The 22,797-nt window shown below is 29.4% G+C and overlaps 1 protein-coding gene across 8 annotated transcripts in view; it reads right to left on the bottom strand.

Moving 5' to 3' along the window:
• LOC119678010 (dnaJ homolog subfamily B member 6) overlaps window positions 1-22,547 on the bottom strand; it is a 29,227-nt gene extending 6,680 nt beyond the window's left edge. For 4 of the 8 annotated variants that reach the window (XM_038089618.1, XM_038089621.1, XM_038089622.1 and 1 more), the window contains exons 1-2: window positions 22,394-22,547; window positions 21,622-21,816 (exon numbers count right to left, since the gene is read on the bottom strand). The gene's annotated coding sequence lies outside the window, so the exon portion shown is untranslated. Of the gene's footprint in view, window positions 1-21,621; window positions 21,817-22,199; window positions 22,329-22,393 lie in introns of those variants that run through there. The other 4 variants (XM_038089619.1, XM_038089625.1, XM_038089626.1 and 1 more) reach the window with 4 other exon arrangements.
• Window positions 22,548-22,797: the final 250 nt, after the last annotated feature.

The following is a 22,797-nucleotide window of genomic DNA, read 5'->3' as shown; positions in this document are numbered from 1 at the left end:
ATTGTTACATTTGTTTTATTTATTTTCTTTAATTAACAAATAGTTTGAGTGCCTCTACCACTTTTCACTTTTCCAAAAAAAAATTATATTAAAAACAAACAATGAAATATTACCGATATTTGCAGCAAACATAAGCTTGAGGAAGACAGCAGGCTGGTGGCACCACATATATTGGATAGCAATAAACAATGTGCAGCAATATGCAGTGTTCGAACAAACTGGGCAGTTAAATTGGCAGCGAAACAAGCGATAATAATGCAACCCAGTTTCAGACAAATCAATGTAATTATAAGCAAAACAATTAAAAGAAAATCATAATAAAGTAAACAAAAACAATTGATTAAACAATCAAAAATGAGGCGTGTCTTATAGGAAAACCAATAATATATACGCGCAACAAATGACAGCCGAAAAATTACGACAACGAATCGCATTTACAGCGATGATGGTGCACTGATACCACAAAATATCTGAATGAAGCTGAGCAATCATGCGGATTTTCACAGGTTGCACCGGTGTGAAATCGTTAGGTTTGATGTTTGAAGCGTTAGACATTAGACATTGGTCTCCCAACACAACAGAAGGGCTTAAAAGTGGATGTGCAACTAAAAAAAGTAACATATATATCTATTTATATTACCAAAATCATCTTCTTTATGTAACTACAATAAAATTATATTTTACGACCATTTCGAAACAACCACAATAAATTTTGAAAATTATAGTAATAAAATAGAGTTTTCTCTGGTAAAAAATTTTCGGAGAAAGCTGAAGACGCAAAACATAGTTTCCTTTAACGTAAGCGTTAGTATATATTAAGGAGTTTCTATTTAATGACTAAAATGGTTTATTAACTATACCTCAGAACTGGGGTCAAAAATTTCACAAAATAAAAATCGTAACATAAATTATTTTTAATGTTAATTATTTGCTTTCGCAAAGGGAGATTTTTCGATCATAACCAATGACAATTTATTGAATTAGAAGAAATCATTATTTCATTATTATTATTATATGTTTGCTATAATGAAAACAATGTAAAAACAAAAATAAGCCTTAGTAAAATTAAGCTTCCCTTACTGAAAAGTAGGAAATAATCGTTGACGAAAAATTTTCAAATTCCTCCAAATAAAAACTAGTTCAGTTACAAGGTCAAAAGCGTCGAGATTTACATCGCTAAAACGTATGCTGTTTGGTTCCTATGTTAGTACCGTTCTGTTGAAGTGATATATCTTTAATATTTATATCTTCACTTCACGTCAGAAAAACATGGTAATCATGACACGGTAGCCGTCAAATTTGACGATTAACATCTTCGTTTTTGCCAAATAATACAGTGATATTTCGAAAATGCAATGCTCTTTTCTTAGTTATTTATGGATTTTCACTGCCTGACAATATCGTTTGTTAACAGTTTCCAATTTCACTAAATGAAATATGAGCAAATTTAAGGCAAAAATCATCAGCATTTATGTTAAGTTTTTACATTTTTGACATGTTTCACACGCGTCAAACGATCCACATTGTATAATGTCAAACTTTAGACTATACATTTGATGTTTTTAGTGACAGTACAGTGTAATATATATCACTAAAACAGAGCTGCGAAATTAAGACATCGAATTAGAAATATTCTTATTTAAATTGTTTACAGACTTTGTTGACTTAATGTCACAGTACTCTTGACATATGTACTAAAGATGCAAAAAGTGATCTATTGACAGTAATGCCGTCAAATTTAATATACCATTATCAATTTGGTTTAAGTACTTTGATAGTTATGACTGTTATTATATTAACTGTTATAATAATCTACCGCACACTTTAAAAATGCACCTATAAATTTATGGTTAAAATATGGTCGGATACTGTATTAGTTCACTGTTACCACATCTACGCGAACTTGAGTATTCAAATTTACATGTCTTATACGCTTCTTTTAGGTAAGATTCAACTTTCAAGAAGGTATCTACTGATTCAGTAAATGATAGATTTACTTGCTTAAACAAATTACAATAAAAATTCTAATAAAAAGTAATATTCATTTAAGAAAAGTGTGAAGACTGTAAAATAGCTGTCTTATAGTTTATTATTATTATTTCTAAAAATCGTTAAATAAAAAACTTAATATATTTCAAATTATAACATAAAAGAATTTTTTTGGTACTTTATAAACTTGACTAATTTCTTTTCGTTTTCATTTATAATTTGATCCGAAATAATTATACAAGTTAAGTTGCAAGAAACTACAATGAGGCCATAAATCGTCACAATCGCAATCGCACATTACGTTTCATTGTTTATAAACATATGTCAAGCCATTTATATATATATAAAGTTTATATATAAAAATATTTTATATATAAATATATGTGTGTGTATATTCAATTGTTATCAAATAGAACCGCGTAAAATCTAGAAGCAAACACAGTTGTTACTCGACTTGCTTTTTATTTTTACGCGAAAAATCACATAACTAAAAATTTACTCACATTATTTATTTTTATTTATACTATATTTAAGTTTTGTAGTATACGCTTCCATTATACCGCTGTTAATTAGTTTAACATATAGTATGATTATGAATAATTAAAGACCACATTTTAATAAAAATTTAAACATTACAGCGCAAACTGGAACGAGTCTCCTTCAAACACCCGCGACAAACGTTACAAAGCAACTAAAACACTTTGTACAAGAGCGCTTTGAAGAATTGAGAGAGAAAGAAGATACATGCGATCGTTATTGTAGAAGTGAAGTGTAGAATCTCTCGTCGAACGCCCCACGAACTTTGAAGAAAACTGAGACAAGATAAGAGTGAAAAAGGCTAGACAAACAGTGTTGGCGTGAATCGACGAATTATATATTTCAATCGAAGCAATAAAGAAAAACAAATGACGCGATGCTTTGGTCTATAAAACCTGTAGAAAAAATCCATCGAATAAAAAATATGTAACGCTCTTCATTTTAGTATACAAAGTAAATAAAACGTTTTTGGTATTTAGCGAAACCTATATGGAATGCATGACGGAGCTTGATATACTCTTTTGTAGTATAAAACATTCAAATTTGACAATAGTAATTTTTTGTTTTGATAAACTGAATACGCACCCATAGGAAGAGTACTAACAGCCAGAAACGTTTTTAGTTGCTAATCCATAATTAAAAGTTCATTACTTGTTCACTTAACTGCATGAAACAGTATACAAACGCAACTGTGTAATACAATATGTATTTAATATAAAAACAATGAAGTCAATATACATTAACACCATCTGCAATGCTAAAGCAAGTTTATATAGATACAAAAAAATCATACATACTATATATGCACAGCTAAAACATCATACAAGCTACGTCAAGTCAAATCTCAATTTATCTTCGATAAAATATTTCATCATTTTCGAGCAAACCGATATTTTTTTTTACTCGCTTTTAACTGAGTATATTTTATCAAAAATGTTATCAAAAACAAACTTTTTTGGGATGATTATGAATTCAGAGGGGCTAAAAGGGAAGTCATATGAGTAAAATGAAGTCGGAGATACGCCGAGAAATACCCTAATGCGGAATATACTCATTGTATATCAACCGTACACAACAAATAATAAAAATGAGTGAATGTTGTGATTCATAAAAATTACAGTTAAATAATTAATAGCTTAACGATATTATACATAAATTATTTTATTTGTTTTGAATTAATTAAAAATCAAATATTAAAAAAAATAATATTCCATTCGTATAGGAATAATATTCCATTTGTAAATTGAAGATTCAACGCAAACTCAAATATAAAGTGTAGAAGAGGTATGATTTGACTTAAAATACATTTCGCCACAAAAAAAAGAAAATTCGTTAAGTTAAATTTGTTTATAAACTTATTTTAAGTAGACCCATTGATAGGTACCGGTGTTTAAAATATTCTGTGATTATTACTTGTCAGTCTTTGTAAGGAAGTCTGACTCTTGTAATTTATTTTTGATTTATTTTTATTAAATATATTTTATAAATATTAAATTGCTTAAGGTTTATATGATTATGCAAGATATGACATATCTTAGTAAATTCGAATTTTGTGTACTGTAAACACCCTGTCTGTTAATATGAACAATTTGTTAAATATATTTATCAAAGCTAAATGCTGAATTTTAATTTTTTTCTTTCTCACTATAGACCGCTGAGTCTGCAGTAATCAAATACTCAATGTGAATCACAAGTTGTGTTTGCTCAACCATAAAAATTTAATTACACATAAAATGCATTAAAGAAATTATCAAGAAGCACAAAAATTATTAATAATATTTATTTCCTACAAGTGTATATGAAAAGTTTTTCATTCAATTGAATCGCTAATTATATCTCTCACACAATATGAATAAGTTCGTGAGAATAAAAAAGTATCCAAAATTCTTGAGGCCAAGCAACAGAACAGCATTATGTATTTGCAATCTCTAAAGTCCGTTGCCGGTAAAATATAAAAATTTCATTTATTTATAAATACCTTTCTCAACTCTTAAACAAATTTTTAATTTTAGCATTCTTCGAATTTTTTTTATTTTTATTTTTATTTTTGATTTTGAAAACGAATTTTGAATAAATGTTTTGCCAGAGTTTATTTTTATCTCGAGAAGTGGGGAAAATATTAGTGAACAAAATGCTGCTGGCAGTAACTGAAAAATTAAAAGTGAAAAAATGATTACAAGTTGAAGGTGTTTCATTCGGTGAGATCGGCAATGTTTTTGTTCACAAAAACACTCAAATTCTATATAAATTTTCGAAACAACAAATATTAAGACCCTTTGTGGTCAATTTCAGCTCTTATTTTAATAGATTTAAGACAATTTGCCTTTTTGCCAGCGTTGAAAATAGAGAGCATGTTTTTATTTACGAACAACGTAAAATGATTTTGTAGTTTATAAAAATACTGAAATAAGAATATGTAATAAATATCCTTAATGCAACCCAAAATATATATAGGTATAGAAAGAATATAGAAATAAAAATATATAGAAAGAACCGAATCGCAAAATATATCAATAGATATATTTACAGCAGTTGATACAACGATGGTAACTTTCTGCATATTGGAACAATTTAATTAGTGAATTGCTAATAATTCACTAATGAATTTATTCTTAAAAATAAAATAATAATTTAAAGAAAAACAAAATCATTTATAATAACTATTAATAACACTAAAAAGGCGAGCAAAATTAGAAAAAAAGGAATCTTTTCTAGAACCGTTTCGAAATGTAGGTATTATTGGAAATTTCATAAACTAATAATTATGATAAATTAAATTTATTAGTGATAAACACTTATTATGAATATTTATATAATAAATAGAACTTGGTCTTCATATGGACTGTATTCTAAATTGGTATCCATTGTTATAAATTGATATCAGAAATATAAAAATGTTAGCAATAAAAGTGCTAAAGACTTGTTTATTCTGTATCTTTGTAAGCCAAATAAATTATTACTGTACACATATATATAAATTTTGGATGCGGTTTGTAATGTATAATTAATGAGTAATATTGCCACATTTTTTGTTATAATGGAATATTTATTGAATTGTCCTTAAAACAACAATAAACATTGTATTTAACACCTTAATTACTTCTAAACTTTATTACTAGAAGTTTTGTTATAAAAATTTAAAGGTTAATATTTTTTAATATATGTCCAATGTATATATATTTCATTAAGTCTTTTTTAAATAAAAAAACAGCACTTAAGAAAGATCTATAACAAATAAAATATAAGAAATAGGGATATTTATTTAAAAGGTTATTATCATAACTAGATGAATTTGAACATATCACTAGCAATTAATTATACAAAAATATGAAATATCAACGGTTAACAGTATAATTATATTGCTCGCAGAGAACAAGTATCAGTGCAAGATCAACATACAGACTAAATGACAAGATACTTACCCATACAATATAAAAAATAAACCACAATTAGGTGGGTGTAAAGATAGAAAAAAATTGAGTTTATTTTTATATTTCTTATTTCGATATAAATTAAGTAAGAAGTAAAATTATAACAAAAGCAGGTAAATGAAATCGTTCATAAATCTAACAAAATGGTTAGTACATCCTTATAAAGCAGAGAAATTTAGTAACAAGTTTAGTCGAAAAGTGTGAACAAAAAATGTCAAGCTCTGAATCATGCAGAAAACATATACAGTAAATCTACGCGAATCGAAACATGTCTCAATGCAAAAGAAAGCCGCAGCAACGTCAGCCTTATCCGTAGCCTTACAAAAATGGTTTTATGACAAAGCTAACGAGGGTCTTAATATGGTTAGACAAGTTCAACATGACAAAATTATCAGCCCGCACGCATACTCATAATTCTTCCGCCACACAATGATAAAAGAATCCGTCATGGTGAGCTCAGACACTTAATAAAGTTGATAATTCACATTTACAGTAGACAAAATATATTTTTACTCGGCTAATCTAAGATAAATATAACTTATATTGCTGAGATTCTTAATTTTTGTCCGTATTAATATTTTTTTTACAAGAATTACTTTATTTTGCACATATCGATGCACTAACAAATGTAATTGCTCAAGGCTATTGGCTTTATCTGAACTGAAAATTTCCGATTAAGCAACTTTGTAAAATTAGTAAGCTCTATAAGCTGAAAGATTAACAGGTTTTTCTATATTCAAACACCACAAACGCAGCAAAATTGTTGCCCATCTTTTTACTTAAACAAATGTTTTTTACTGTCAACACCGCTAATCATGTCGGCGGTGTGCTCAACTTAAGTAGCGCACTCGTAATTATTCCTTTATTTTATTTATTATATGATAGCTCATAAATTGTTATGTTTCTTCATTTTATTGAATAGCTTGAAACCCAGCCTTTTTGCTGGTCGATTGTTTTACATTTCATTTGGGTATGTTCCGAGCTTTGTATGCAAAAATTCGATCAGCAAAAATGCAGAAAAATAAGAATTGAAATTCAGATTGATCTTATTAGCGTGAAGCGCAATGTCAAGAAAGTGCAACTACCGGATTCATGTAATGGATAAACGGTTGGATAATGCAGTAAACTTCAGGTGAATAATAAAGAAAGCGCTATAGTTTGCACGTTTCTTCTGCTTCATTAGCAACAGAAAGTGTTGCTGAATGTAATTGTGAAAATTACAAAGTGTTTGATGCTGCCTCATCCAGCATTTTCTCCAGATTAAGCCCCCTGCGACTATTTTCTGTTTCCAAACCAAAAGAAATGGCGAAATTCATTTTTTTCCATTTTCTTAAAAATTCACGAGGTTGTCTACTTTGAACGGCTATCAAACACCTTTTCTTTAATTTTGAACATTATAAAATTGAAAAGTATATTGCAGATGAAATGTAGTAGATCTGCTATCAATAACTTTTAGTCGAATGAGAACTGTTACTGTTTTTTACATGCATATAAGAAATAGTAAGTATTCAATTCATTAAAACATTAAAAATTAAAAACCTTCGAAAATAACTGCGTGAAAAAAAACTTGAGATTTAAACATTTATTTGGTTCTCTTTTCTAAGAAGCTATAATATATTTCAAAATTTGTTACAAAACTCCAAATTGTGACTAAGTAGAAGACTTGAAAATCGCAATTCAACTTAATTTAATTAACATATAAAACTTTCTTTACACATTTATAACTACATAAACATATTGTGACACTAAATATTATCACTTCTCTTTCTTTACAGCTAATAAAAACAAGCTTATAGTAACTATCAAGCAGCAGCAGATACAGTGGCATATTCGATTGCGAAGCCATAAACCCAATTTGCCAAGACACTTTCGACTGTCATAATCTACGAAGAGCAAACGATATTTACGTGGTCCACTTAAGTGGCTTTAAAATAAATATTCAACATAAGGCTGAAATCCTAGACGATTAACTAGCAGAGAAATTATAAAGCGTTACAAAGCTGAAGCTGAAGCTGAAGCTCTGAGCCCCACACGAGAGTAAATCTTCAACAACAATTCGAACATTTGTTGACTTTAAAATTGTCAACATGCAAAACCGCAATAGACCAGCGTAAAATCCATCACCTTAAGCTAAAAAGAAGTAAAGTTTCAAATGTATATATTTGTTTATGCGACCATAAATAAAATTTGCACACAAATTCATTATTTGCACATTTCTGCATTGACTGGAGAGCGGGCCGTGGAATACACAGCCAGTTACTGTTGTTTATAGTTTTATCGAAATTAAGTTTGAAGCGCAGATAATAGCAGAAAGATCAGTAAAAAAAACTGCCACGAAATTGCAGCTTCCAGCTCTTAAACAAAAAGCTATTAAATTGAACGTGCTGATGCCACTTCAAATTGCACAAGTTGCACATGCACATTAGAAAAACAACATCGACAACTAGAATAGTTGAAATGGATCAAGAATATTTGTCACGTTCCATACACAGATTTTAAGTAAGAGATACAAAAATACAAAAACCGAAAAATGTAATACAAACTCAAGCTTAAGTTGCATGACATACTTTATGTATTTGTTTATTCGTCTGACAACGGATTCAGTACATTTTATTGTAAAATTTTCTGTGTTTTTGTTTATAAAAAACAATTCATAAACAGTAAGAAAACTTTTTTATGTCTTTAAAGTTAAACTAAAAAAATACCAACGCTGCACAAAAAAAAAACTAGAGTGAACTTAGATACAAATGCGAGCATCTATTTATACAGATGAAATCCTATCTGAAGAAAAGTACAGCTTAAGGTGTTGAATGAGATGATATACTTTGTTTTTCTCGATTAATATTAACCACAAGCGCCATGATCTAGTGATCTACTGACTTATTGTATGGCACAGACGAAGCAATTAAAATTTAATAGGTTTCCTTTATCAAAATATAAAGTAGAGAAAATGCAAACAAATAGAAAATACCTCTTTGTATGTAATAATGAAAAGAAAGTTTATAGTAACGCCTTCTCTTTTTGCATAATTAAAAATCAATCTGCAGCACGACAAACATGCATGCGACTAAAATATATCATATCAGATGATTGAAGTAAAAGTTAACTGTAACTGATTAGCGACAAAATATAAAAATTATTTTATTAGTGCTGAAGCATAAAATGGGCCAATTCAAATGCGATGGAGATGCGGTGTAAATAATTATTTGATGCAGTTACAGATATATGCTTGTCACATTTAGCAAAATACAGCTATTAATCCAATAAGCTGGCATGATCAATGTAAATATATCGGATTTCTTGTAAACAACATTTAATTTCAGCAATAATCAACGAACGGAGAAGAACATTTAAAATATATTTTTATATTTAATGTTTTTCAATGTACATAATCTTCGTATTAAACAGAAAAGATGCTCTTAAATAATTTTACATATAGAACTTGTTTAGCTGAAGCTGCAATTTAAGTTTCTAAAATATTTTAAGTAACAAGGACTATTATTTGTAATTTTAAGTTAATACTAAATGTTACAGTAAAAAATAATTACGTTTGGCATAAATGTATTCACAAACTTGTATGGTTGTTCACACAAACCAATTGTGTGAAAAAACTCATTAAAAAAGGAGTCAGTTTATAGAATCGGCAAAAAATTCTTTATAATTTAAAGATTCTTCCAAGCTAAAATCCCTTCTTTTATTTCCGTTCTGCGATCTTTATAATAATCTAGTACAGTATTATAGCAATAAGAAAATATTTATTTCTTAAGGCAAAAGCTTAATTTTATCCTTTGCAGATTCACTTCGCTTATTAATAAATCTAATTTTTAGTGTGATAATAATTCTATTGTACTCTGTATGTGCTAAAATATTAAACTCTATGATCTTAAAAAGCTATGATCTTTTATATATATTTCTGACAAGATATATCGATTGATAAATCTTTCTAAACAGAAATATATAATAGCATTAATAAAATAAATGCAAACAATTGGTCTGTATGTCAACAATGTTTTTTTGAATATAGCATTTGGTTGCAGTTTGAAGGGAAAATCAATTTCTAATAAAAAGTAAGCATTTCTAAGATGAAACTTTTCAGTTATTACGGTTTAATTACATCTTAGACAGAGGATATGCTTTCACCATATAATTATTAAAAAATTTATTATATAAAATGTTTTATTAACTAGTATCGTACGTGTGCATCATTCCATAAGTCTACAATTGTTTTTTGAAAATCTATTAGATGACAAAAGGTGCATTTAACTTAATTTAATATCTTTATTTTGATTTTCTACTAGAAAATGACATAGCGGGCAATCTTTCACAAAGATCATATCTAAAACTTAACACAATTTGCGGAAGCTTTGAGAGTATAAGCGCAAGAAGTATTTTTTAATATTAATAGCGTTTTTGTGATGTGTATAGAGTGGCTATAGTTATAATAAACATTAGCAATAAATACTGAAAATATTTTGAACAAGCTGCAATACCGTAATGATTTTTCTTTCATAGAGGCTTAATACATCACGAATTTAAGCAAATGCATAAGATAGCAAACACAGCAACTTATTTCTTTGAAATGAAAAACTCAGAGATTTACTGCTGATCATATATCTGACTGACTACCTTGAAATATTGCAAACAGCAACTTAGCAAAAAAGGTTATAATTTCTCAGCTTCTCTACTTCTTTTTGTTGATTTTTTCATTAATTTTTATGAACGTTTTTGCTTTCAACTTATTTGTTTAGAGTTGGATATGACTCAACGATTAACACAATACATATACCTATTAGATGATCACGCTGACGGTGTTGGTGTTGACCTGATCTGCTGCTACTATTTTAGTATTGTCTTCTCAAACGTTTTTTCTTCGCACACGAGTCTAAGCTCAAAAACAATTATAAAATTTATGTAAGCAATAGCTATAAAAAATTAAAATTAATTATAAAAAATTAATTAAAATTAAAACAAAAGCCAGTTAAATTGCTGCCAAACAAATCGTACCAACCAAAGTGACTTACAATACAAATAGTCAGTCAATTCGAAATATGTATTGTAATGGACGAAAAACAAAAAAATATGCGATTTATTTCATTGGTAAAAAGAAACCTATGTGATTGCCTATTTAGCAGTTAAGATCTGTTTAAACAAATTGCAATGTCAGTTTCCTTTCCCATAGATATCAGTTGTACATTACCTTCAATATATTAGTGTCAGATATCACTAATCCTCTGAGAGTTGAAGACCAACTGTGATTAATAAAATACATTGACAATGCACTTTGTTTTAAAAAGTTTTCTCTATATGTATCTTTTATCTACTGCAGTGAATGACTTTGCAATCGTAAGTTTAACTGTTCCCTACTGTCAAAAGCTAAATCAAATAAATAAAATTAAAAAAATTTGCGATAATTCGTAAATGCACTGAGTTTGTTATCAACAACTAATGAATAGATATGTATATGATGATGAGCAACACCTGTCAATTTTAAATTGTCAACACACATAAAAAATTAAAAACACCCAATAATTCCCTTTACCTGTACATAAATAAATACATGGGCAACTGAACCGAATTACATATTAAATGTAAACGTAGAATCAAACTTGTCTGTATGTTAACTCATTTCCTCACAATAAATAAAACGATTGCACAGTAATTAGTTTTTCTACAAAGATATTATCACAGCACTTAATATATGAGTGTATTATATCCAAAAGTAATAAAAAACAATTCACTTTGTAATTATTAACTTTTATAAACACTCTTCATTGATGTTTAAACCTCCAATTAATAATATATTAAGATATCAGATATAAAATGTAGACTAAGTGAGTTTTTTTGATACGGAATTAAATTTATCAAATTCACAATTTTAAATAAATGCTTTAAAGTCAACATAGATTAATCTTCAACTTGTAATCAGGTCTTATTGTTCACACTTTTATTTCCATGGCAAAATGAATAGTTTACTTCATCAGGAAAAAAATTCTATTCATGACATTCGTTTATTTCTAGTGATTTTAGAGTGTGCTTAAACTTAGATCTAGTTTAAGTATATTTGGTTTAATAAATCATCTACACTGTCCCATCGTTTACACTGTCCCAAGTACTAACAACCGGTAGAAAAACTAGCATTTTAAATTTAAGTATGTTTGCTGAGCAGAATTTTTGGAAATCATATGTCGTATGACACATTTTTTCTGTTATATGTTATTAACATACTGACAATAAGTTAAAGTTGATTGGTTCAATGTACAATCCAACACGCAAGATGCACAACAACTCCTAAACCATTACCAAAGACTGTGACTGAACATATGCGCACTCGATTCCAATCGAAGCAATCAAAACAACGGGAAAACAAACAATACTTGTTTTGGTAATTATCTCAAAAATAAAAAGATTTGCTCCACACCCAAAGCTAAAATGAATGAACGCAACAAAGTCTATTTTATAAGTGAGGAGACGAAGTGAATTGGCAAGCATTGATTGTGAGCTAAACTTCAGATACATTTTTGTTTCTTTGTTTAATTTAAATGCATAAACGTGTATCGTTTCGTACTGCGCTGAATACTTAACACTCGTCGAGTATATCAAACATTGTCAGAGTTTAAGCAACGCTTGTGAATTAGCCTCAGGTGAAATTGGAAATGTACAAATAAAACTTTTGAAATCTAAATGAAAAGGTACAATATATAGCTAAATCATGAACCGACAGATAATCAGCTAGTGAGCTGGTAAGCAAAACCGTAGAATGGACGAACTCAGGTACACCATAAGGCAAAACCAAAGATTGTAAGTGTTGCTAACTTAGAATGTTTGTGGTTCTCTGTCGCGTGCGTTGCTTCAAGATGGTTTCGCGCTGTGTTTTCATTTGTTTTGGCTTTAACTGGCTATGCTGGAATTTGACTCTTTGTCTGTTTACCAAAATGCATGATTGTTATGTGTAGATACATGTGATTTTGATTCATGGGAGTGGGTCACACAGCTGCAGTGCAGGCTACGTTATTCGTTTCGAAAAACAAATAAATAAATGTTTTATACGAGAATGACTGTTCAACTGTAGGGTGGCACGGTGCGCAGCTTGTTACTAAGCTTGCTTAAGCAATGCAAGTCTGCCTCTTCCACACTTAATCTAGCTAGCTAATGTTAGTTATTTTGGATACAACTAGTTGGATAAACTGCTTAGCAGTTTGTTTGTAACTCGTTAATTTTCAATTGACCAGATCAACATCATGAATGCATGGTTTTTATCAAAATTTTTTATTTTTAAATACTTTCCTCAGTGTATCTTGTTTTCTGTTTCGATTTTGATAGGTGGAAGTGTGTCAATGGTCTTTGGCCACAGCCCTTTTCCATTGGCTGACAGATAAATCGGCACTGCAACAATGCGGCGAAACTACATTTTCTTTTTCAGTTATTAATGTGCGGTCGTTCATAAGACTGGGTTAAAACATTAAATTATGACAGCAAAAACAACATAAATTAAAATTTATTTAATAAGTCAAAAAAAATATTTCAATACAGAAAGAAATTATTTCGGTTCGGGGTTATTGCAAAAGAAAAAGTTAACCTAAACAGTTCAAATAGGCTACAATTTTACCTTAAAGAATGCAATTTATTCAGGTTCAAAATTTTTACAATAATTATTTAATACCGTGAGATTTTATACAGCAGAAAACCTTTAAAGTTTTTAGATTTACATTTGAAAGAAGGAACCGTTCCCTCCATTTATACCGAATAAATACGAAACGCTATTTATATACTCTGTGAAGTCCGAGCTAATACGACATTCTGTTAGTAATCACATGGATCGGTAAGATACATCCTTTACTTGCGTATAGTTAAGTGTAATGCCAATTGGTAGAATAGAAAGCAGAGTTATTGCTTCCAAAATGACAGTATATTTGTTGTTGTTGTTGTTGTTTGACTAGAATTATTTAACTATACTAGAATTATTAACGTTTATTTATCTTTTAACTGAAGACGGACCGTAGGTCAGCATATCTTTCTGTGCGTCTTGTGTTACTAGCAGGGTTTGAATTGCTTGCTGAAAATTAGCAAAAGCAACCATATTTTGACTAATGCATAAATATTGACCAGTCGATTTTTGTCAAACGACTATAGCCATGATACACTGATTAAAATGAAACACTTTAGAATAACGGCAACTTTGTATATAATATGTTCTACATATTACTTAAAATTTTCCCACAAATATCATTTGTATTCACAAATATAAACATATATATATATATATATATATATGAATTAATAATTAATAATTATATGCAATGCGTTAGCAATTATGCAAGCAATGCAATTAGCAATAGCAATTCAAACCCTGGTTACTAGTATAAAAATGATCACTAACTTGGTAAATTTGAAATGGAAACATTTCAAATAATAATGATTATTTATTCTACAGGCATATGATGTTCAAGATATTTGCCAATGATTATCCATGATCACAACAGATTTTATCGAAACGATGTATGAATTTGTCAAAGATCATCAAAATCTTCATTTAAATTCATTGGAATTATATCAAAACATCAATATCCTGTGTTTCGACCACACAAGTCGACCGACGACTAAAAACGAAAGGATTCTATGAAAAAAGAATCCATCTAAAAGGCTTGTATCGATATCTTAAAGGATTATCACTTCAGACGCACTAACTCTGCATCTGTTCTTTCAAGCATCATGAACTTTTGGTAGTACATTACCAACGTATGTTATTACCAATAGATAACCTACCACAAACACTTATTTGTTAAAAGTCGTATTTATTCTAAAAAATACGCATATATATAAAACTTTGTATTTATATATATGCGTATTTAGCATTCAGTCCATATTGTAATAAATAAGGCAGTAAACAGTTAAATCATCTCATACATTCATTCATTAAAATTTCTCACTTAACCTCACGATTAACTACATTTCTGACGTTTAAGCTACATTACTTTGCATTTATATTGTTTATATTAATATACATATAGTATAAATCAAAAAGTGTAAATGATTCATTGACTTGTGTTTTCCGAACCTCCGTTAAAAAATAAATATAGAATTGACAAGCGACAGAATCTGGTTTGGATTCTTAGGAACTCTGTGAGACAGCAAAGTTAGGAACAATTTTAATTACACTAGTAATCATTGGTTAAGATTATGACAAACTCACTGATTGTAACAAAAGGTATGGAATTACGAGTTATAAGAATTTTGTTTACATACAGCACAGGCCGCATATTGCTTAATGTATTTTATGTTAATTGTTAAAAATGTATTTTTACCTCTTTATATGTAGAGTTAGTAAATAATAAATACGCAATAAAACTAATTTTAGCTTAGATGATAACGGTTTTTTTAATTCATTTCCGAACAAATATTATAATATATTCTAATGTGTTTCATTTTGTAAATTTTAAATAAATAGTTAATTTTCTTATTTTCTTAAGCAACATCAACAGAACCCTTTAACATGTATGGGTATTTGAATGTGAATAGTAATGAATATGTGATTTGTAATGCTCATTAATCATAGAAAGAATATGAAATTTACTTTAGAAATTTACATAAAAATCAGTTGTTGATAAACTATCGATAATTTTTAGATAGAAAACTTCAATTAACTTATATTTGTTTTTTTGATAACACTAAAGTTTAAATTTAAAAAATTTTAAAACGAAAACGACAATAAACTACCTTGAGAATAACAATAAAAACAAAGTTTAGCAAATGAAACGACAAATATAAAGGCGCGGCATTGCGTACCAAGAACAAACAGACAAAGCATACCGATGTTAGCCTATGCGGCGACGACTAGACTCACTGGAAACAATAGATAGAATATATACAATAATTATACTCTGCTCCTTTGTCAACTTAAAAATGAATAAACCAAAAAAAAATAATTTTAGCCACACCACAAACACATTAAAAATTTAAGAAGAAAAAACCAAATTCATGAAAATCGTCTCATTAGTTTCAGACATGATTTCAATTCCAGTTAAATAATTTCATGCAAATTTCGTAAAAATACTAACACAAATCAATGTGTGAAATTGCATAATTTTCTTTAAAATATTAAAGGCTTCAGATTGCGCAACAGCTTAATTGCATGCTCCGAAACCCAGAGAGGTATGGAAATTTCAGTCAGCATTACTTAGCAAGACTCAGTCATCACTTATTGAAAATAAGTGGTAACCATCGTTTCGATTCATTAATGATCGTCTTCAGCCACTAACTAGAATAACTGTTCAGCAGAATAACTGTTCTTGATATTAAGCTTTAAACGTCCACGTTTTTGTATTAACAGAAAATGCTTAGCCAATTTTACACTGCAGTTCTACATCTAGTCAGGTAGTCCGAAATAGTAATGAGATGTAATTGGTTGTTTATAGATATAAATCAATCTGAAAGCAATTATTTGAATATAATTACTGCGTCATCTTATGATGATCTTATGCTTATACATATGTTACATATATGTATAGGGGTATATCGAATAATGGCACAAAAAACGATTTTGCTTTCCCGAACACATTAGTTATACAAAGTGCTTAAGTAGAGTCCGAAGTTTGGGTAAGCCTTTTTCTACTAAGCTATATATCGGATATAGCTTACTTCTCGTGATAACGAGATTTACAAAATTGCACTAACTGGTGTTAAGAAGTATATGAAACTTTTACATTGATTTCACAAAAGAGGAGTACATAAAAAACTTATCCATATTGATATATAGCATAGTGAACAGAGTGACTCAAATTAGCTGTGCTTATTAAAATCGGTTGTTAAACAGATGTACTCGTGAAATCAATACTGAACACAACATATTTTGCTTGCACACATAGCTTTTAGTTCATGCGTAAGTAAAGGCTCAGTTAGACGGTAAGAAAGGAACGAAATAAACAAAGTTCACCGTTTTTGTTTATTTCGTTCCTATCAAATGCGCATGTTTGGTTGTTGTGCATTTCGCTTTGAATTAATTTCTTACGTTACTTACCGTCTAACTAAGCCTTAAGTTTCTTAATACTGGCTTGACAGACAAACACTTTTTTTACTCTTCTTTGTTATCGCACACTTACTAAATATCTTTGTATGCATGGGTAGGTGAGACACTATTTTTTAGAATGTGATGCACAAACCTTGTTGTTGTGATTTTTTTTTCTTAAAATATATGACTGGTATTGAAATGCACAAGTTCTTTTAAATTAATTTAAAATTGATTTTTGCTGAAATTTTATACTGGCTTGTTTACATACAGCACAGGTCGTATACTGTCATTTACATAACAATACTTATCAAATATTTTCTTGAAAATTTGTTTAATAAAAGGTGATCTTCTTCAAAATTTTTGATTTTATTGAACTGTTCAAGCATTGCGTCTATTTTTGACTTAAATTCTATATATTTTGGGCAATTAATTTTATTTAAAAAGATTTTCTTTACGCCATAGCCTTCAAAGTTCTCTGTACTGGTAAAGTGCTATTGTTGGTTGTATCAGCGGAAGGAATTCATGTTTTTTTTTAACAGAGGCAAATTACATGTCTTTATATTTTTATGTTTTTGCTTAAACGTTTTACTTATGTGCCAAATATAATAGTAATTTTAGATTATTTAATTTTTTTTCAATTCTTTTTTAAATAAATTTGTTAAGTGACTTTAAAGCTTAACTGCATGATGGGTTTTGAAATTCACATACGCGAAAAGTAGTATTAAGTGAAATATACGAGTGTTCAGCTACAAAATTGTGGACGAGTAAAGATACTTTTTATATTCAACCAAAGAAGAGAGAAACATACTCAACCAGTAGATTGCCTCAAAATTCTGACGGTTGATAGTGAAACCTCTCAAGTACAAAATAGCATACATAAAGTCAGCAAACAACAAACAATCGTGAAGTAGAAAAGGTGAATAAATTTAACTGGTTTTGTATGTACCAAACGAACGATCGAGGTGTTCGGAGAAGCTAAGCGGACAGAACAAGGCTGATAATGTCTACAATTTTTTTGTTTTTTATTTTATCTTTTGACCGGCGTTGTGTTGGCTTTTGTAGCTGCAAGTAGTACGTGTTTTTTGTTCTGCTAGCTTTTATTGTCTATTGTCTTTCTGCTTAAGCTGTAAAAACGTCATAGCAATTTCAAAATGTATCTTATGAAAGAAAATATATATTTTAATAACAAATTTATAAACAATTGTAGCGAATATACCAGATACTTCACTGATTTCTAACCAACTCTCAACACAAGATAATTTCGGTAAAACTTTGTTCGTGCCTGTTGGAGTGTGGCTTTAAATGCAGCAAATTATTTAGTGATTAAGAGCGATGAACAACTGAGATACTTTACAATAGGAAAACATCAGCGAAATTTTGTGGATGCTTGTAGGTAATTACAAACGTAACCATGGTATATCAAATTTAATTGGTTAAAGAAATACACAAGCAAAAGCAGTTAAGCCGTATTTTTTCTTGCGCAATTATTTTAATTATAAAAACTAGACGTTCAAAATTATTATGAGTTGCAATTGATAAGACATACCTGCAGCTAACTATATCGATTAAATTTGCACTAATTACATGATTTTTCGCTTTTTATAAAACTTGATTTGAAAAAAAGCTTTCTTCTAAAGAGCTTGTATTACGAAATTTATTATATAAAAATAGGTGAAACTAAATTCAATAGCATAAATACAGTCTTAATTTTGACCTTACCTTTTAAAATTTCTATAGACTTTGAATTACACAGTTAAAATAAATAACATGTCATTGTTTTGTACTATTACTAGATAAAAATAAATAAAATTATAGAACAAGATATCAGAAACTTAAATATAGGACGTGCAATATTCTAAATATTTGCTTAATATTAGCAAATTGTACTAACTTCCTATTGTGATGTATGTATGTATGACGTTATCGCAAGAATACTCTCTCTTTTAGACAGTTGGCATAAGATTTTCACAGGTTACAACGTGATTGAATGACTGAAATATTCGTTAAGTGTGGGTGCTGAAACTTACTTTCTGATACTTACTGAGTGGTTGGAATTAAATACGAGTATAATAATTTTATTTGTGAGAAAAAGTGAAGGAAACCCTTGAGTTAATTAATAATATAATATAATATAGAATGAATACTGTTGCAATTTTCGGCGGGTGCCCAGCTCATCATAGCTATAGAATGTAAAGTTTGAGAAATTAGCTTTTAGTGTTTTTTAGCTATAATTAGTTTTTAAGTTAAGGCAACCATTTTCGTATAGAAATGTATTTTATCTTTGTGATTGTTAAACACAAAACACAACAGGCAGACGGGTTTCGCAGACAGAAACTTTAAATCTTTATAGTCAAAATCTTTATAGCATTCTACTTACTGGTCACGTTGGTGATTCATAAAGTCGTTTTTAAAACAATGAAAAGAATTGTGGTACAAGTGAACGGCAATTTTAGACTTTTCATGTATTTCAAAGCATATTGAGAAACTTGCTAGCCATTAGAGGCATCTATTAAAAACTTACAACCCGAAACACAGAGAGTTCAATTGCAACATTAACATTTCAGTTAGTGCTTTGTTTGTCACAAGGAACAGAGGTGGGCCAATAAAGTTTAAGTAACAACAGCTGTGACCAATAATATGTGGCTGACTTATACATTCCTATTTAAGCCAGCATTCAAGCCGATGACGCATACAGGCTGCTTATAAAACCGTTATAATTGCTATTGCTTTCATCACTATAAGCACATGACAAAATAATTTGGCACGCATCGTGTGTGACTTTTTAGTATACGGACTCTTTTCTTTCAGCTTCACAATGAAAGTTAATGGAATTTTTGCGAAATAATGAGAATCTCATTTTATTTGTTCAATTTCCTTTTATCAAATTTTAGATGCTATCTATAAATTACAAACTCGTATCGTATCTGGGTATGCTTCGAAGTTTGTTTTCATAACTGTAGGTTTCGATTAAACTTTCAATTCCCAAGCCAAAAAGTAACTAACACATTTATGCTACATTTTCATTTGCCACTCAAATACAAAGAAGAAAAAACTCAAAGCGTGTGCCGGATCAGTGACCTATACTACACACCTACCACTTCTTCACCCTGCATCTAGCCTTATTTACGATTTGTGAAACTCAAATACACAGCAACTTACCTCGAATACAACGGGAAGTTACCTTGAGTGATTTGTGCCAAAATTATGAAATTGGTACAATATTTCAGAATGAAGGTTCGATTCGAGTTATGGTTTATATATTATGTAGTTTATTATTTCAATTATCAATCAATTAATTATTTTAAAGTCGATCGATCCATATATATATATGCCATCTATAACAATACAATAGATTCAATCACTTCAAGCTCCATTTTTAAAGTCTCTAGCATATGAGTGATACACATATTTTGTTTAAAATATGTAGCAGATTCTTTAGAAATACTTACAAAAAGATATATAGTAAAACCATGTACATTATTTGATTAAATTATCATCCAAAGACTCGTTTTTTGATGCTAAAGCATAATATTAGGTACACAGAATGCTGATCCAATGGTCATAGAATTCTGGTTTTAAGACTATATCTTCTAAATAGTAAGATGATAAAAAAGGTGGTGGTGACAGATACTAGTATCTTAACAGTGCTAACAGTGCTACTAGTATCTTAACTTGTTGGGATGGGTGAGCAACGATTGGTCGTCTGTGTAGACGAGCGTTTCTGTGGTGCAGATCATGTCGTTAATGGAATTAGCATTACAATTATTTTACATAAGATACTTATACGAAATCATTCATTACAATATTTTGATATTTCTTTTTTATACGAATATAAATACTTTTTTCACTTACCGAATGTTTTTAATTAGTAATTAACTGGTATGCCTTATTTAATGTTTAAGGACAGTTCCGGTATTAATAATAAATGCATAAATCCGATTTAAAGTATGTATGTGCGTATGAAACAAAGAAAAATTGATAAATCTCAAAAAGTTAAGGCAGATGAATGAAAGCAGTCAACAGCGTTGACAACAGTTAAGATAAATTTTGAGTAAACAAGCACGTAGACGGTGACAGCGGTATCAGTGATAAGGGGTGAAGATCGAGAGCACTTGAATAAATTTGCTAATTTAAATGTTAAGAATCACAACATTCGCTGCAATATTTCTACATAAAAATAAATGAAATATTTGAACAATTTAACGTGCAATGACATCGCCGAAAGTGCCAATCACAATCACAACACGCAGGCGAAGTGCGCGGTTGGACATCAACAGGGCAAAAGACAGTGCAACGGAGGAGACTGGCTGAAGAAAGATGAACAAGCAACAGACCACCAGAAGGAAACACATGTAAATAAAACTTTTCAACCACCCACTTGAGTTCGATTGGATCACAATAACCAGGAAGCAGGAAGCAGCAAGCAAAAAGCAGATTACAAATATTTTATGTTGTTGCAAAGTTGTTTTTGCAATTTCTATTTGCATTCTAAATTCCCATAATCAGAAAGGAAATATGTATAGTAAAACTAATAACTTAATAAAAAAAAATGCATTCTAACTGCGTCATTCGAAAATCGTGCCGTTGTCAAATCAGTGAATTAATATTATAAAACACAATAACAGAAAAAACTTACAAATAAACGTCAAAATTACTCACCCTGTACGTGTTCTCCTTTCAGAAACTTTGAAATTTGGTTGCTTCTTTGTTAATTTGTCGATTCCTTATTTTCCCCTTTTAGCACTAGCGTTTTGTTCACCTGATGCTGATATTTTACAAATCCAGTTACTGTTTGCGGAATTTTGTCCTAATTTTAATAAGCACAAATTTTGTTATTTGAAATTTCAAAACACACTGCAAAGCACAAAATAATTTTGAAAAGAAAATATTAAAATAATATAAAGAACTTCAAATTACGAAAAGATATTCAATGATAAGTAGATTTTAAATTCAATATAAATAACAACAAAAATAGCCCCATGCTTGCTTAAACACAAACATAGTGTTTTTGTTGTTGTCTACGTCGTCAACGGTAACGCTATCGTCAAGTCAGCGCAGTCGTCGCACGTATTTTATTTTATCGATTTATTTAAGTAAAACGAGAAAAATGCAACAATTTCAACTTCCTTATTGTTTTTTAGTGATATAGTTATGCGTATTATTTATTTTTTAATTGATTTGCTTGCAAATGTTTAGGTGCAATTTGATGTAGAATTTAATTTCTTATTCTCCCATACTTGTGGCAAGCAGTTTTAAATTTTGCACATTCTTTCAATTCGCTTCTTTATTTCGACAACACAACAAGAGAACATTATTCCTGTAGCACTTATCAGCGTCATTATAATTTGATTACTAAGGTTCAGAATGACTCCATTTTTTAGAAAAGTAAGAATATTTTAGAATTTTATTAATATTAAATTAATTTTCTTACAATTTTTGCTCAACACCACACCGACATTCAACGCAAACCACTTCACACGCGGAAAATAAAAAACAAACTAAGAATCACGGTGCTGCCAGTTTGCAACTCTACAGAAAAATATTCAAGCAAAATATATAACAATAACGTTGAACAATTTTTGAACTATAAATGAGCTTTTTGAACTTTTTTCGAATAATTTATAAACGAACAAAACAATGGCAACTAAGTTCGAATATGCTGAAAATGTTTATAAAAAGTATTTTTAACTTCATAAATTTTCAGTGTTTTTTACAATTTAAATTTGTGATTTACTAAAATATACTCTTAAAGCAGCGAATTTTACATAGCCTTAACAATATACAAATATAATCCGATCAGGCTGAACCATCATGTATTAACCATTAAGCTACGAT

This window comes from Teleopsis dalmanni, chromosome 2 (assembly GCF_002237135.1).
Source record: "Teleopsis dalmanni isolate 2A chromosome 2, ASM223713v2, whole genome shotgun sequence".
Taxonomy (NCBI): Eukaryota; Metazoa; Arthropoda; class Insecta; order Diptera; family Diopsidae; genus Teleopsis; species Teleopsis dalmanni.
The sequence above is the reverse complement of the archived record's forward strand: the minus strand, read 5'-3'. Positions and strand labels throughout refer to the sequence as shown.